The sequence below is a fragment of the Triticum aestivum genome, chromosome 3B, assembly GCF_018294505.1.
Source record: "Triticum aestivum cultivar Chinese Spring chromosome 3B, IWGSC CS RefSeq v2.1, whole genome shotgun sequence".
Classification (NCBI taxonomy): domain Eukaryota; kingdom Viridiplantae; phylum Streptophyta; class Magnoliopsida; order Poales; family Poaceae; genus Triticum; species Triticum aestivum.
This window is the reverse complement of record NC_057801.1, coordinates 728,215,996-728,229,530: the sequence shown is the minus strand read 5'-3', so window position 1 is coordinate 728,229,530 and position 13,535 is coordinate 728,215,996.

Here is a 13,535-nt window from a genome sequence, read left to right as displayed (position 1 = left end):
ATTTCACTTGAATCAACGGTGTTGGATTGGTCTGGCGTTGGAAGTTTATCAGACTATAAATAGAAAGTGTTTCCCTTTACGATTTCTACTCTTCCCCTAATGGGTCAGTCATCCGGTGAGTATCGATCAAAAGATTCCTTTTTAGGTAATATGTTTTTTATTTATATCATATAAGGTCATAGAACACGTAACATACACATCGACCTGTCAAAAATGAAAAGACAGCAAAATGCTAATCTTTGTGCAAAGGAACACCAGCCAAGAAAGAAAAATACAATCAAAACCGAAGAATCCACTGAACTTGACACCAACACCCTTCATCTGCCTCCGGCGCCACCATAGCAGCCACCGAAGGAAAAAAATGACGTGTCACCTCCTCACCCGAGCTCAACACGGCTCCATTGCTGATATGCAGCTTTGCGCACCTCAAAGGTGGCTCGCCAAAGGTGAAACCATTGTCGTTGAACGAATCAGTGCAACACCCCAGATATGCCATTGAACTCCAGATCTGTCACCCCCGCCCGACTAAGTGTCGAAGGAGGAAACCATACCTGCCACCTACGAATCACGAACCCAGCACACGATCCACAATCTTTCAGATGTCATCGATGCAGACCACAATCTGCATCCGCTCATAGACTACCTCCCAAGCCCCGCACCGGCGCTGAAGCAAACGTGCTGCAACGGCGGAGCACCAGGACACATGTCCAGCACGAGGATGCCACCTCCGCCACGCCATCGTTACTTGAACAAACTGGTTTTCAAATCCATCCCCAACCATAGGACCGAAGACCTCGTCAGGGAAGGATCCAAAGAATGTTTATTCAGCGCTGCCGTCGCCGCCACCGAAGCCAAGATAATGAACATCCTAAAAACCTAGACTACGAAGGCCTAAAAACGATGCACGCGCGTGGATCCAACGATCCCTCTCACTACCGACGACCGAGGTCGCCGGCAGAGGGGAGCCGCTGGAGGATGGGCTGGAAGTTTAGCCTCTCTGCGCGGCGGCTAGGGTTCCAGCCGCGAGGGATGAATGGAAAACGTGGCCTATGCCTGATTGTTGAGAATATACTAGCCCACCTTGTATCGATCAAAAGCTAAACATACATGTTTACACCATTTTTCCATGTACGGTGCGCCCTCCGTAGACGCCCCCTCGCCCGTCAAGTCGTCGCGATCGTTTCAAAGACAGAAAAGGGGGGGTTGGTGACTCACGGTCAGTGGGTGAAGATAATGTGTCTCCGTGCCCCATGTGTGCGTGCGCGCGCGGGGGCTTTCAGCACGTCGTAAAGCGCCCCGAGATTCTTCCAAGATAATGCTCGAGGTCAGATAGTATATTCCACGAAGCTGCTGCTTTGATTCTCATCTTCAATTGAAGAATAGAGTTTCAGTTCCCATCGGCTACTGCAAACATGCACTTGCTGCTGCTAGTGGCCGTCAATGTCTCTAGCTCTATCGTCGATTTCAGGAGACATCTACTGGATGTTCTTCCTTCTTTGTATGTGATTGTGCGTCCAACTGGTGCATCTCTTTTTTGGTTGATATTTTGATGCCGGAGGGTAACACGCGCTTTGCCGCACCGTTTTTCGGTTTGTAATTAATTCTATTTTTATGCTAAGAGTTGTTATGGCAATTCACATTCCATGTAAACCGTCGAAATAGTTGAGCAAAGGCGGATCCCACGGGCACTATTAGGTTGGCCATGTGGCTGGTCCTTCCGGTTTTGGAAAAGTTCCGTTCGTTTTTTTTCTTTTTCTTTACCAGCTTTATATGCTTCATTTTCTTGTTTTTTATATATTTTTCTTTTTCCTTTTTAATTTATGAATATTTTTAAAATTTAGGAATATAATTTAAATTCCTGAACATTTTTTGAATTCATAAATATTTTCTTCAAAATTGTGAACATTTTTACATATTTGTGAACATTTTTTAAATTTATGAATATGTTTTTAAATTTCATGAACAATTTTACAGAAACCGTGAACGATTGTAAAACTCATGAACATTTTCTAGAATTCAAGAATTGTTTTTCATATTCGTGAAGAATTTATAAATTTACGAACATTGTTCAAATTCATGAATGTTTTATAAATTTTTTGAACAATTTGAAAATTCACACAAAAAAATCTTGAATGTTTTTATGTTTCGAAAAGTGTTTTAATAGAATATCAGTTCTGATACGGGCATGTGGAGCCCATTTCTCCTGTTAGTAGATCGGGATCTGACCAAGCCCTCACTGCGGTGTACACTTCGAGGATTTTTTTTAAGCTCTCCCAGGCCTCTATTTCTAGATAGCTTAGTAATTTTAAGGATTTTTATGACACTGCTATTTGGAACACACAATGGAAAAAATGGAGTATCATTTTCGTGCAATAGAAGACCCAATCGGTTGTTATAACACCTTCCAGCACTACAACTACGAATGCAATGAAAATGGAGTCGCCTTGTCCAAACTAGAACAATTAGTGGTGAGGGGGTGGCACGTAGAGCATCAGGGTCGCATCACAAGGAGGCGTCGGTAAGTGGACGACACAACCTAAATCGGGCTGAGGAAGGTGTCGTCTAGAAAGTGCCGATGATAGTGTACATTGTGCCCTAGAGGTTCATGCCTCGAGCCGTGGACAACACCATTGCAACCTTCACCAAGCCTCCCGTCGATGAGACTGGCGAGGCCAATGTCCCTAGATTCAACATCGAGACTACATCGGTGACGCCACTTTCTCCTGGGCCACTGAACCGGGACCTGGGGATTCCCATGGTGCTCGTGGAAGGGAAGGATTGCTCAGGGCCATGACAACACCTCCAAGGAGAAGACGACAACAAAGACATTAGCCAACATCGCCCCAACCCAGGAGCGGCAACCCCCAAAGACCACTAAAGAAGGGGTATACCAGATATGGGGAAGTAGGTCCCTCTCTAGGACAGCCATAGAGAGCAGACTCGCATCTTGTCCTCGAGGAAGAAGGGAGATGCCGACCACCACTGACCTCGCCACACTGACAACACAAAGACATTGAACACAATCAGCCCCTCCTCGGCCACCACCGAGTCCAGAAGCGACCCCTACATCAGTCGTGAGTAGTCTACCACCGGCCACGCCCATCGTTGCCCACGATGCAACCTCCCCTACAAGAGATAAGCGAGGCCAAATCGAAATTGAGGCGAATCGAGTCTAACCCTGCAGTTAGAAGGAGATTCGACGATCACCTAGGGGGGCCATGATGCTAAGCCACCAGGTCGTCCACACCGCGTCACCACGTGCCGCACAAGAATACGACCCCACCGCCTCTGACATTGCGTGGGCTTTTTGCTTGATGGTGCCATGTACTGGTGTCAAGAAGAGAAGAATAGGGGAGGTGGTTGTGGTAATGGGCGAGGTTTCCATCCGTTCCACCATAAAAAGGAGGGATGAAGGGGGCAAGAAGGTGACACATTCCAGAAATTTTAAAAACAAATCTAGCTTATTTAGAACAAGAGAACATTAGATAGGACGGAATAATAGGGCAATTAAACTGACATACACAAAAAAGACTATAAACTAATGCGAGATTACCACACCCTATGGCCTTAATATTCTTGCCAAAGCCACAATCAAACCAGCCTTCATTATGCCACCACTTGCTAGAGGTTAATCATTATGCCACCACAAGTGTGTGTGTGTGTGTGTGTGTGTGTGTGTGTGTGTGTGTGTGTGTGTGTGTGTTCTTTATTACCCATGCATAGACAATCTGCTAATAAGCTATCATAGTCTACCCTAAGGTTGAATTTTATGTCACGGATGCAGTTTTCATTGGTATATTGCATGCGTTTGTCTTCCACATTATGAGTGTTGTGACCAATTTTAATTGGTTTTGTTGCAACCAACGGGGATTTGTTGCAAGCCAAGAATTATTTGTTTTTTTACCCGCACATCGTAGAACAATCGGTCTACGGTAAAATTATATTAATCTAATAAAGTACATGGGGAGACTAAGCTCCAAAGAAAGAAACAAGGATCAACCTACTCAGTTCTCTCAAACGAACTCATCAATTTACAAGAAATTATCTACGAGGAACTTTTTGAACTCTTCCAAATTCTTATCCTTGATCTTAAATTGCAGGTTCTTGAGTTCCAACTTCATTGTATGCCTCCAGTTAAAAACTATGGGGTTTATGCCCCGGAAAACCTTACCATTTCTTTGAATCCAGATGCTCCAGCAACCTATCATGATTATCGCTATGGTTGTGTGGGTATGTATCTGCTTTGAGGCCAGCTGAATATCTTCAAAGACTGAAGTGCCTCTATTTCTCCGTGGAATAAGAGAATCCCTACATTGTTGCGCAATGATGCAATCCCAAAGCAGATGGTAAACGGTTTCTTTAGCCTGCTGGTCACAAACTGGGCAGTGGGGATCCTGAAGGTGCATACCTCTTCTAATGAGTAAAGATCCTGTAGGAATGCTGTTGTGAGCAATTAGCCATAGAAAAAATTTATGCTTGAGCCTACTGTTTGACTTCCAAATTTGGTTGAAGAAAGCCTGATCCTCATTCTTTCCTAGAAGCTGCTTGTATACTGCCATTGAAGAGAATTTCTTGGTTTGACCCAAATAAGTCCATCTATCATTTGCCTCATCAGGGAGATCCGGGCAGAGGTCAGGCAAAGTTAAGAATTGCTCATGAGCTTGTATTGATAATGGCAGATGGGAATTGGAAGACCAGTCCTCTTGATCCATAAAGTGCTTGAGAGATATTTTATCTTTTTTAGTGAATGAATGAACCTCTTGGTAGAGATGGTCCAGGGACTAGGTTTTCCATTTATCCTGCCAAAATGAGATTGAAGCTCCATACCAGGTGAACGAGTTGCTATCTGTTTGTAAGTGGGGATCAGATTCAAGATAGCTTTCCACCAAAAAGAGCCTTCTCTCTTGTCCAAGGTAGATCCACAGAATAGTATGTATCCCAAATTAGCTTTACCCAGGGGGTATCAACATGGTTGAGGAAGTTATGAACATGTTTCATCAATAGAGCTTTATTGTGAGTGCTGATGTCCAAAATCCCTAGACCCCCATTTTCTTTTGGTTTGCATATTTTGTCCCAGGAAACTAATGCTAAACCAGTATCATATGAGCCAAACTTCTTCCAAAGAAAATTTCTCAAGTATTTTTGAAGCTGATTGATGACTCCCATAGGCAGAGCTAATGAGCACATGAAGAAGATGGGTAAGGCAGAGAAAAATGATTTTATCAGAAGCAGTTTCCCATCATTTGAAATGAGGGTGGAACATCCAGAAAGCCTTCTTTCAACTCTTTGCATCATGGGAGAGAAATCCTCAATTTTTGGCTGAGAAGTACCGATTGGGAGGCCAAGGTATGTAAAGGGAAGATTACCCTATTGACATCCCAAGACATTGAGCAGCTCAACCAAGGTTTCCTCTTGAATACTCAATGGCACCAGGAATGATTTGCCATAATTGACTTTAAGGCCATTATAGTTTGCATAGTGCAGCAATAGATTTTTGATTTGGCAAAGCTGAGCTGGGATAGCTAGAAGCATCAAGATAGTATCATTAGCATACTGGATGACAGGGAAATCTGGACATGAACTCCTGGTTAGAGGTGCCTGAATCAAATCTTGCCTCATTGCTTCATTGAGGATAAACTGCAAAAGGTCAGCTGCTAGCACAAAGAGAAGGGGAGAAAAAGGATCTCCTTGCCTGACTCCTCCCAAACAGTGAAAAACTTTTCCAAGGACTCCATTTAAGAGAACTGAAGATGTGCCAGATTTTAGGATCATGCTAATCCATGAGATCCATTTTTCACCAAAGCCCCTAGCTTTGAGAATATCCAGAATTGTGTTGTGCTCTATCAAGTCAAATGCTTTTTCAAAATCAAGCTTCAGGACTGCAATGGGTAATCTTGATTGTTGACATTGGTGCAGGAATTCATATGCCCTGGCAGTGCAATCTTGGATGGTTATGCTCTTGATAAATCCATATTGGTTCACATGAACTAAATTGAGAAAAAAAATGCAATCTATTTTCCAGGAGCTTGGTGATGATTTTAATTGAGCAATTCAAGAGGGAAATAGGTCTGAAATCATTTGCAATTATGGGAGTGTCTTTCTTTGGAATAAGAGTGATGAATGAAGCTTAATGCTCTCTAGGTTCACTTGTCCCTTGTGGAAGTCCTGAATTAACTTGTAAAAATCACCTGAGATGATCGTCCAGCAAGCTTTTATAAAAGCCCCATTAAATCCATCAAGGCCTAGAGCCTTGTCAGTTGGCAGATTCTTGACAACATCATCAATTTCCTTTTGGGTGAAGGTAAATTCTAGATCTGCTAAATTATCCCACTTGCTTATGAGTGATTCAAAGTTGAGGGGATTGCAAGTTTGAGAAGTAGTACCCAACCTCTCTTTAAAATATTTCCAAAGAATGGCAGCTTTTGCCTCATGATCATAAGCCTCAGCTCCAAAATCATCCAAGAGGTTAGCAATATAATTGCTCTATGCTTGATTGTGGCTTTTGCCTTAAAAATTTTGAACTTTCATCTCCAAATTTGACCCATCTGATGGTGGATCTCTATTCCAATAAATTCTTTGGAAAGAAAGGCTTTTCAGAAGATGTTCTTTAAGCAAATCTCTGCCATTCAGCTCTAAGTCAGAAAGTGTCCTCATTTCCTCAAATGCATCCCAAAGTAAAATCACCTCATCGGTTGCCTTGATGATTCCAGAAAGGTTAGATATATTCTTTACCCAAATCTTTAATCCTTTTCTTAGCCTCTTGAACTTAGCAATGATGATTTTGGCACTATCTTATTCCTGAGTAGACTGATTCCAGATACTTTCTACAGTCTCATAAAAACTAGGGATTTCCAACCAAAAGTTCTCAAACCTAAATATGGAAGATTTTGGAATGTGGGTGCCAATGGAGATGCAGCAAGGAGTGTGATCAGACACTGGTTTGGATAGGGGCAAGGCAATTGTACTTGGGTAACTGGTGGTCCAACTTTCTGATGTGAAAACCCAGTCTATTTTTTCTAGAAGAGGTGCCTCTTGCATGTTACTCCAAGTGTACTGTCTACCTTTTAGTGGAATTTTAACTAAAGCCAATTCACTTATGGCTTCATTAAACTTCAACATGTTATTGAAATCCCCAGAGCCATTGTTCCTATTACTGGGATATCTAATATAATTGAAATCTCCAAGAACAAGCCAGTTTGTATCATCAAGCATTTGGATGTTTTGGAACCATTGTAATAAGGTCTCTTTCTCTACTGCATCACAAGGGCCATAGATATTGGTTAGGACCCAGGAGGTCCCTGAATGAGTGGAAGTAAATTTGATTGAGATTGAATATCTATTTTTGAAGAGACATTCCCCGTGGAACATATTTTCATTCCAAACTACCAAAAGTCCACCAGATGCACCCATAGAGGGGGAATAATCAAATTTATTAAATCTTCTTGGGCAAAAATTCTTTATATAGGAGCTATCAAATTATTCTTGTTTTGTTTCTTGGAGACAAAGTATAGAACATCCTGATTCTTCAATCTTATTACCCAAAGCAAGCCACTTATTACTGGAATTAATCCCTCTGATATTCCAATTGAGCACTTTCCAAGCTCTATTAACTGATGGACCATTCATTAATGTCATATAAGAGGAAAACAACTAGGTCTGGAGGATAATGCAGTGGGAAAGTTTTGCCCATTACAGCATAGAGTCTCAGAGACAAACCATACAAAAGTGTCAATACAAAGTTCTGGAACCAAAGAGGATCATTAAGCCAGAAACAAAAGACAACTAAGTTTCTGCTTTTATTGCCAGGCTCGCACTTAGATTTCAGCTTCTTGTCCATCTTTTTGTCCTATTGGCTTGGGAGGCTTCCCTCCCTTCTTGGTCCTCTTCTTCAGCAGAATTTCTTCAGCAGCATCCTTTGCATCCATCTTGCAATAATAAGCATTAAGATTCTTAACAATCTTGCTACTAATGGAAGGTGGCTTAGCATGACAAGCCATGCAATTTCTATCTGAACATTCTTTTCTCTTAAAACCATTATTTGCATGAAGCAGCCTGGAGCTTCTCCTTACCTCAGATTCAACAATAGGAGTTGTGTTCTTTCTCTTTCCCTGGATGTGCAATGTACTGGTGGAGGAGGTAACTTGCACATTGATCTCAGTGTTCTTCTTCTCCTGGGGAGTGGAGAAAGGGGCCACACTTAACTTCTCCTGAAGCCAACAAGGAGAACCAGAAACAGGGCAAGATTCAGGGACATGGAAGATAAAGCGTGCTCTGCTATCAGACCCCTCAGCAATAATATTCCACATAAAGATTTTAAGAAGCTTCTTGCCCACTCAAATTTGTCAGGGGAAAGAATAAATGAGGAAATAAACATTACCCATTCCTTAGGTATTTTGAAAATAGAGGACTCCTCAATTGGATCAGTAAAGAATTTTCTCCAGGCCAGGAATTCTTCCTCATTAGAAGAATCTGCATCTGAAAAATGATTTTCAGAAACAGCTTTAGGAGAAGAGATTTCAAGATTAGCAGGCAAAAACTTGCCTTTGACACTAAACCCTGGAGGTGCAGAACTTTCTGAAGAGCTCACAGCCTCATTGCTTTCAGGAGGCAGAGAGGAGACCTCCATGTCAGGTTTGTCAATTTCAATTTCTTCATCCACTGAGGTGCTATACTGAGGATCATGCAACATGTTAACTGGCAGCTCAGCAGGGTGAGCAAGCTGGATCACTGGATCCTCAGAAAAATCCTCTAGTACCAAATCCTCTTGCATAGAATCAAGAAGCAGAGTGTCATTTTTCTCAGCTAGAACCTTCTCCAAAACAGTGTGATCAAAATCCTTCTCAACAAAAGAGAGCTCATTACTGACAAAACAGATTGGCTGAGACTGATTGAGGTCAAATCTGACTAGCTCATAAGTGGGTGGAGCAGGTGAGTGGGCAATAGTTGGAGCCAAGGGAACAAAGCCCAAGTCCTGGAGATGCATCTCATCAACAACATTATCCAGATGGGGAGCAGGTTCCTCAAAAAGTATGGGCTGGTGGGCTTGAAGAGGGCCCAGTCCCAAATTGAGATCAGGAATTCCAGGGGCCAACTATTGAGCCCGAGGAACAAAATTCAAATCAAAGTTTCCCTCCAAAGGGATACTTGGTGCCTCAAGCTGAGCAGCAATAGGAGCAACTTCATTTGATCCCATAGATAAAGTTAGCTCACTATTATTGTCCATATCTGGGAGAGGAGGTTGGTCATCAAGGGGTTGCATTAAATCAGCCAACTCCAGAAATTCTCCATCTTCCAGCTCATGATCAATCTCATTAGGCATAGCCTAATGCCCCCAACCAGGTAGATCTTCATCATCCTCTTCCATAAGCTCATCATTATCTGCCATGAGATCATCCTCATGTGCCTGGTGATGAAAATTAGCATGAAATTCAGCATCTTTGGCTTGATGTTTAGGCACATGCCCTAGGAAGTGATGCAACTGATTTGAGTGGAAATTGGGGTTATGAGGGGGAGGTGAGGGTTCCCATCCACTGGAATTGGATCTTCCTCAGGAGGACCAGCAGGTAGCATCTCTTGCCACTAGTAGAAAAAGGGTCAAATATGAGTAACATTAGTACCGGTTTGCATATGAGCCAGCACTAATGTGTCCATTAGTGTCGGTTCAAATGACTAGGCGGGAGGAGACCTTTAATACCGGTGCATTGCGAATCTTTAGTACCGGTTCGTGCCACGAACCGGTACTAAATATGCTGGCCGGGTACCAGCATTTTTAGTACCGGTTCGTGGCACGAACCAGTACTAAAGAGGTTGTGGCAGGGGCTATTTTTAGTCCCACCTCGCTCCCTTAGCAAGAATTTGACCACCTTAAATATGTTACTTCTCAAACTATCACAAGCATTTGGTCTTCATTGAACTCTATGTGTAGGATCTGAGGGTGCAATAGGAGTCTTCGCCGGTTCTTAAATCGGTGGTAGATTCCTATTGACAATTTAGATTCTATACAAAAAGATCATTGATGATCAATGTATTTTTTATGTACTTCTCTGTAGCAGTAGCGCGTTTTGGCTGAAAGGCGGTACTGATCAATGTATTTTTCTGTGTTACTTCTCAAACTATATAAAAAGGAAGAAGAAGAAGAAGAAGAAGAAGAAGAAGAAGAAGAAGAAGAAGAAGAAGAAGAAGAAGAAGAAGAAGAAGAAGAAGAAGAAGAAGAAGAAGAAGAAGAAGAAGAAGAAGAAGAAGAAGAAGAAGAAGAAGAAGAAGAAGAAGAAGAAGAAGAAGAAGAAGAAGAAGAAGAAGAAGAAGAAGAAGAAGAAGAAGAAGAAGAAGAAGAAGAAGAAGAAGAAGAAGAAGAAGAAGAAGAAGAAGAAGAAGAAGAAGAAGAAGAAGAAGAAGAAGAAGAAGAAGAAGAAGAAGAAGAAGAAGAAGAAGAAGAAGAAGAAGAAGAAGAAGAAGAAGAAGAAGAAGAAGAAGAAGAAGAAGAAGAAGAAGAAGAAGAAGAAGAAGAAGAAGAAGAAGAAGAAGAAGAAGAAGAAGAAGAAGAAGAAGAAGAAGAAGAAGAAGAAGAAGAAGCAGAAGAGAGGAAGAAGAAGAAGAAGAGGAAGAAGAAGAGGAATAAGAGGAAGGAGGAAGAGAAGAAGAAGAAGAAGAAGAAGAAGAAGAAGAAGAGGAAGAAGACAAGAAGAAGAAGAGGAGGAGGAATAAGAGGAAGAAGGAGAAGAAGAAGAAGAAGAAGAAGAGGAAGAGAAATGACCGTGAAACAGTAAATCACAGCAAAACAAACTCTGAAGAAGAAGAAGAGGAAGAGAAATGACAGTGAAACAGTAAATCACAGTAAAACAAACTCTGAAAAAGCTGAAAAGAAAAACCTATATAAAAAACTACTCAAAAATAAATAGAAGAAAATAAATAATGCAGGAAAGAAAAAAAATTATATAAAGCAAAAATATTCACAAAGAAACTAAATACAGCAAAAAAAAACTACTCAAAAATAAATAGAAGAAAAAAATAAAGCAGAAAAGACAAAACTATATAAAAAAATTACTTAAAAATAAATAGAAGAAAAAAAATAATGCAGAAAAGAAAAAAATTATATAAAGCAAAAATATTCACAAAGAAACTAAATACTGCAAAAAAAAACTACTCAGAAATAAATAGAAGAAAAAATAAAGTAGAAAATAAAAAACTATATAAAAAATTACTCAAAAATAAATAGAAGAAAATAAATAATACAGGAATGAAAAAAATATATAAAGCAAAAATATTCACAAAGAAACTAAATACAGCAAAAAAACTACTCGAAAAAAAATTATATAAAAAAATGTTGGGGCGTTGTCCGGTGGGCCTGCCAGACCTAGGGTCTGCAAATACAGGCCCAAAAGGGCCAGCAGACTCACAGGGCAGCGCGCCCTAGTTAGCCCCAGAAGCCTACTATATAGAGGAGTTCAAAAGGGCAGCCGCGGCTGGGTTTATAAACCAGTGTGGCTGCCCTTCGCTCGGTGAGGTGGGACTAAAAATAGCGCACCGCGGCATGGCAGCGCACGGCCTTTAGTACCCGTTGGTGGCCCCAACCGGTACTAATGTGTTGCCCTTTAGTACTGGTTGGACCCACCAACCGGTGCTAAAGGCCCTCGTTTCCCGCCGCTTGGGCTGGCCAAAATTGGCCTTTAGTACTGGTTGGAGGCTCCAACCGGTAGTAAAGACCCCTCCTATATATACTACACTTATGAAAAAACAGTTCCATCGTCGACCACTTCTCCACTTCTCGCGTGACATCGATCTATCGCCGACGCCGACGCCGACGCGCCACCGCGCCATCGCCCCCGCCGCCCTCGATCGCCGCCCCTGCCGCACGTCGTCGCCGTCCCCGCCGCCCCCGCCGCCCGTCGTCGTCGTCCCCGTCGTCGCCGCACGCCCCCGCCGCCCGTCGTCGTCGCCGCGCCCCCGGTCGTCTCATCGCCATCCTCGCCACCCGTCTCGTCGCCGTCCCCGGCCGCCGCCCTCGCCGCCCGTCGTCGCCGCCACCGCCGCCTGTACGCGCCCGCTCTATACACACACTACACACACACACACTACACACACACACACACACACACACACACACACACACACACACTACACGCACACACATACACACACACTAGTTGAACTAGTTGAATTATAATAGAACTAGTTTATTTTTAGTAAATGCTTAGTTGAACTAATTGAATTAATATAACTAGTTTATTTTTAGAAATGTTTAGTTGAACTAGTTGAATTAATAGAACTAGTTTATTTTTAATAAATGCTTAGTTGAACTAATTGAATTAATATAACTAGTTTATTTTTAGTAAATGTTTAGTTAAACTAGTTGAATTAAAAGAAACTAGTTTATTTTTAGTAAATGCTTAGTTGAACTAATTGAATTAATATAACTAGTTTATTTTTAATAAATGTCTAGTTGAACTAATTGAATTAATATAACTAGTTTATTTTTAGTAAATGCTTAGTTGAACTAGTTGAATTAATAGAACTAGTTTATTTTTAGTAAATGCTCACTTGAACTAATTGAATTAATATAACTTGTTTATTTTTAGTAAATGTTTAGTTGAACTAGTTGAATTAATAGAACTAGTTTATTTTTAGTAAATGCTTAGTTGAACTAGTTGAATTATAATAGAACTAGTTTATTTTTAGTAAATGCTTAATGTTTCGCCTAATATGAACATAGGAAATGTCGTCTGACGACGGAAAAAATTTCATTATGTGCGAATACTGTGAAGACCAGAGCGGCCAGTGCGACAGAAATTTCTTTGTTGATGATAGGCGATTCGGCATCAAGCTGGATGAGACATTCGAATTCGATACAGTAAGTCACAACGACAAGTCTGTTTTCGTAATTAAGCATGACTTATATATATATGCTTCATTTGCCTGACTTATAATTTTTAATTTTCACTATTCTACTAGCGCATCCCCTGCCATGCAAGAATTTTTGTCTTGGATAAGATAGGTTTCAAGGATATGGAAACTATGGAGGTAAAGAGAGTTTACCTGAAAACTGAGCATGGTTATACTTTCAAGGTCAAAGTATACAATGCACACACGTACACCTATTTTGAATGAAAAACTTGGCAAGCACTATGCAAGGCTTATGCATTTGAGCCTGGTATGGTTATTACCTTTGATATTCGTCCGGGAGATGATATTGAAAGTAATAGAGACATATGGGTCGATGTGCAGACGCCTCCAGTTCTACCACTATGTGAGTTCTTCTCAACTATATTTTTGTATTTGATATTGCTTATTCAAAAATAATTGATAACTAATTTCTATTGACAGCTTATTTCCATTCAAGCAAACATGTCCGGCACTTGGTGGACATGACCTACTACTGTCCCGGAGTTGCACTAAACTGCGAGGAGATAAGTCATTATGTTTCATGGCTTGAGGATCTTCATACTGTCAAGACAAATTTTCTTCCTGCACTTAGAAATGTTAGTACTCAAAACGTGCGACCAATAGTGATGGTATTGAACTACGGTCACATCTATTTA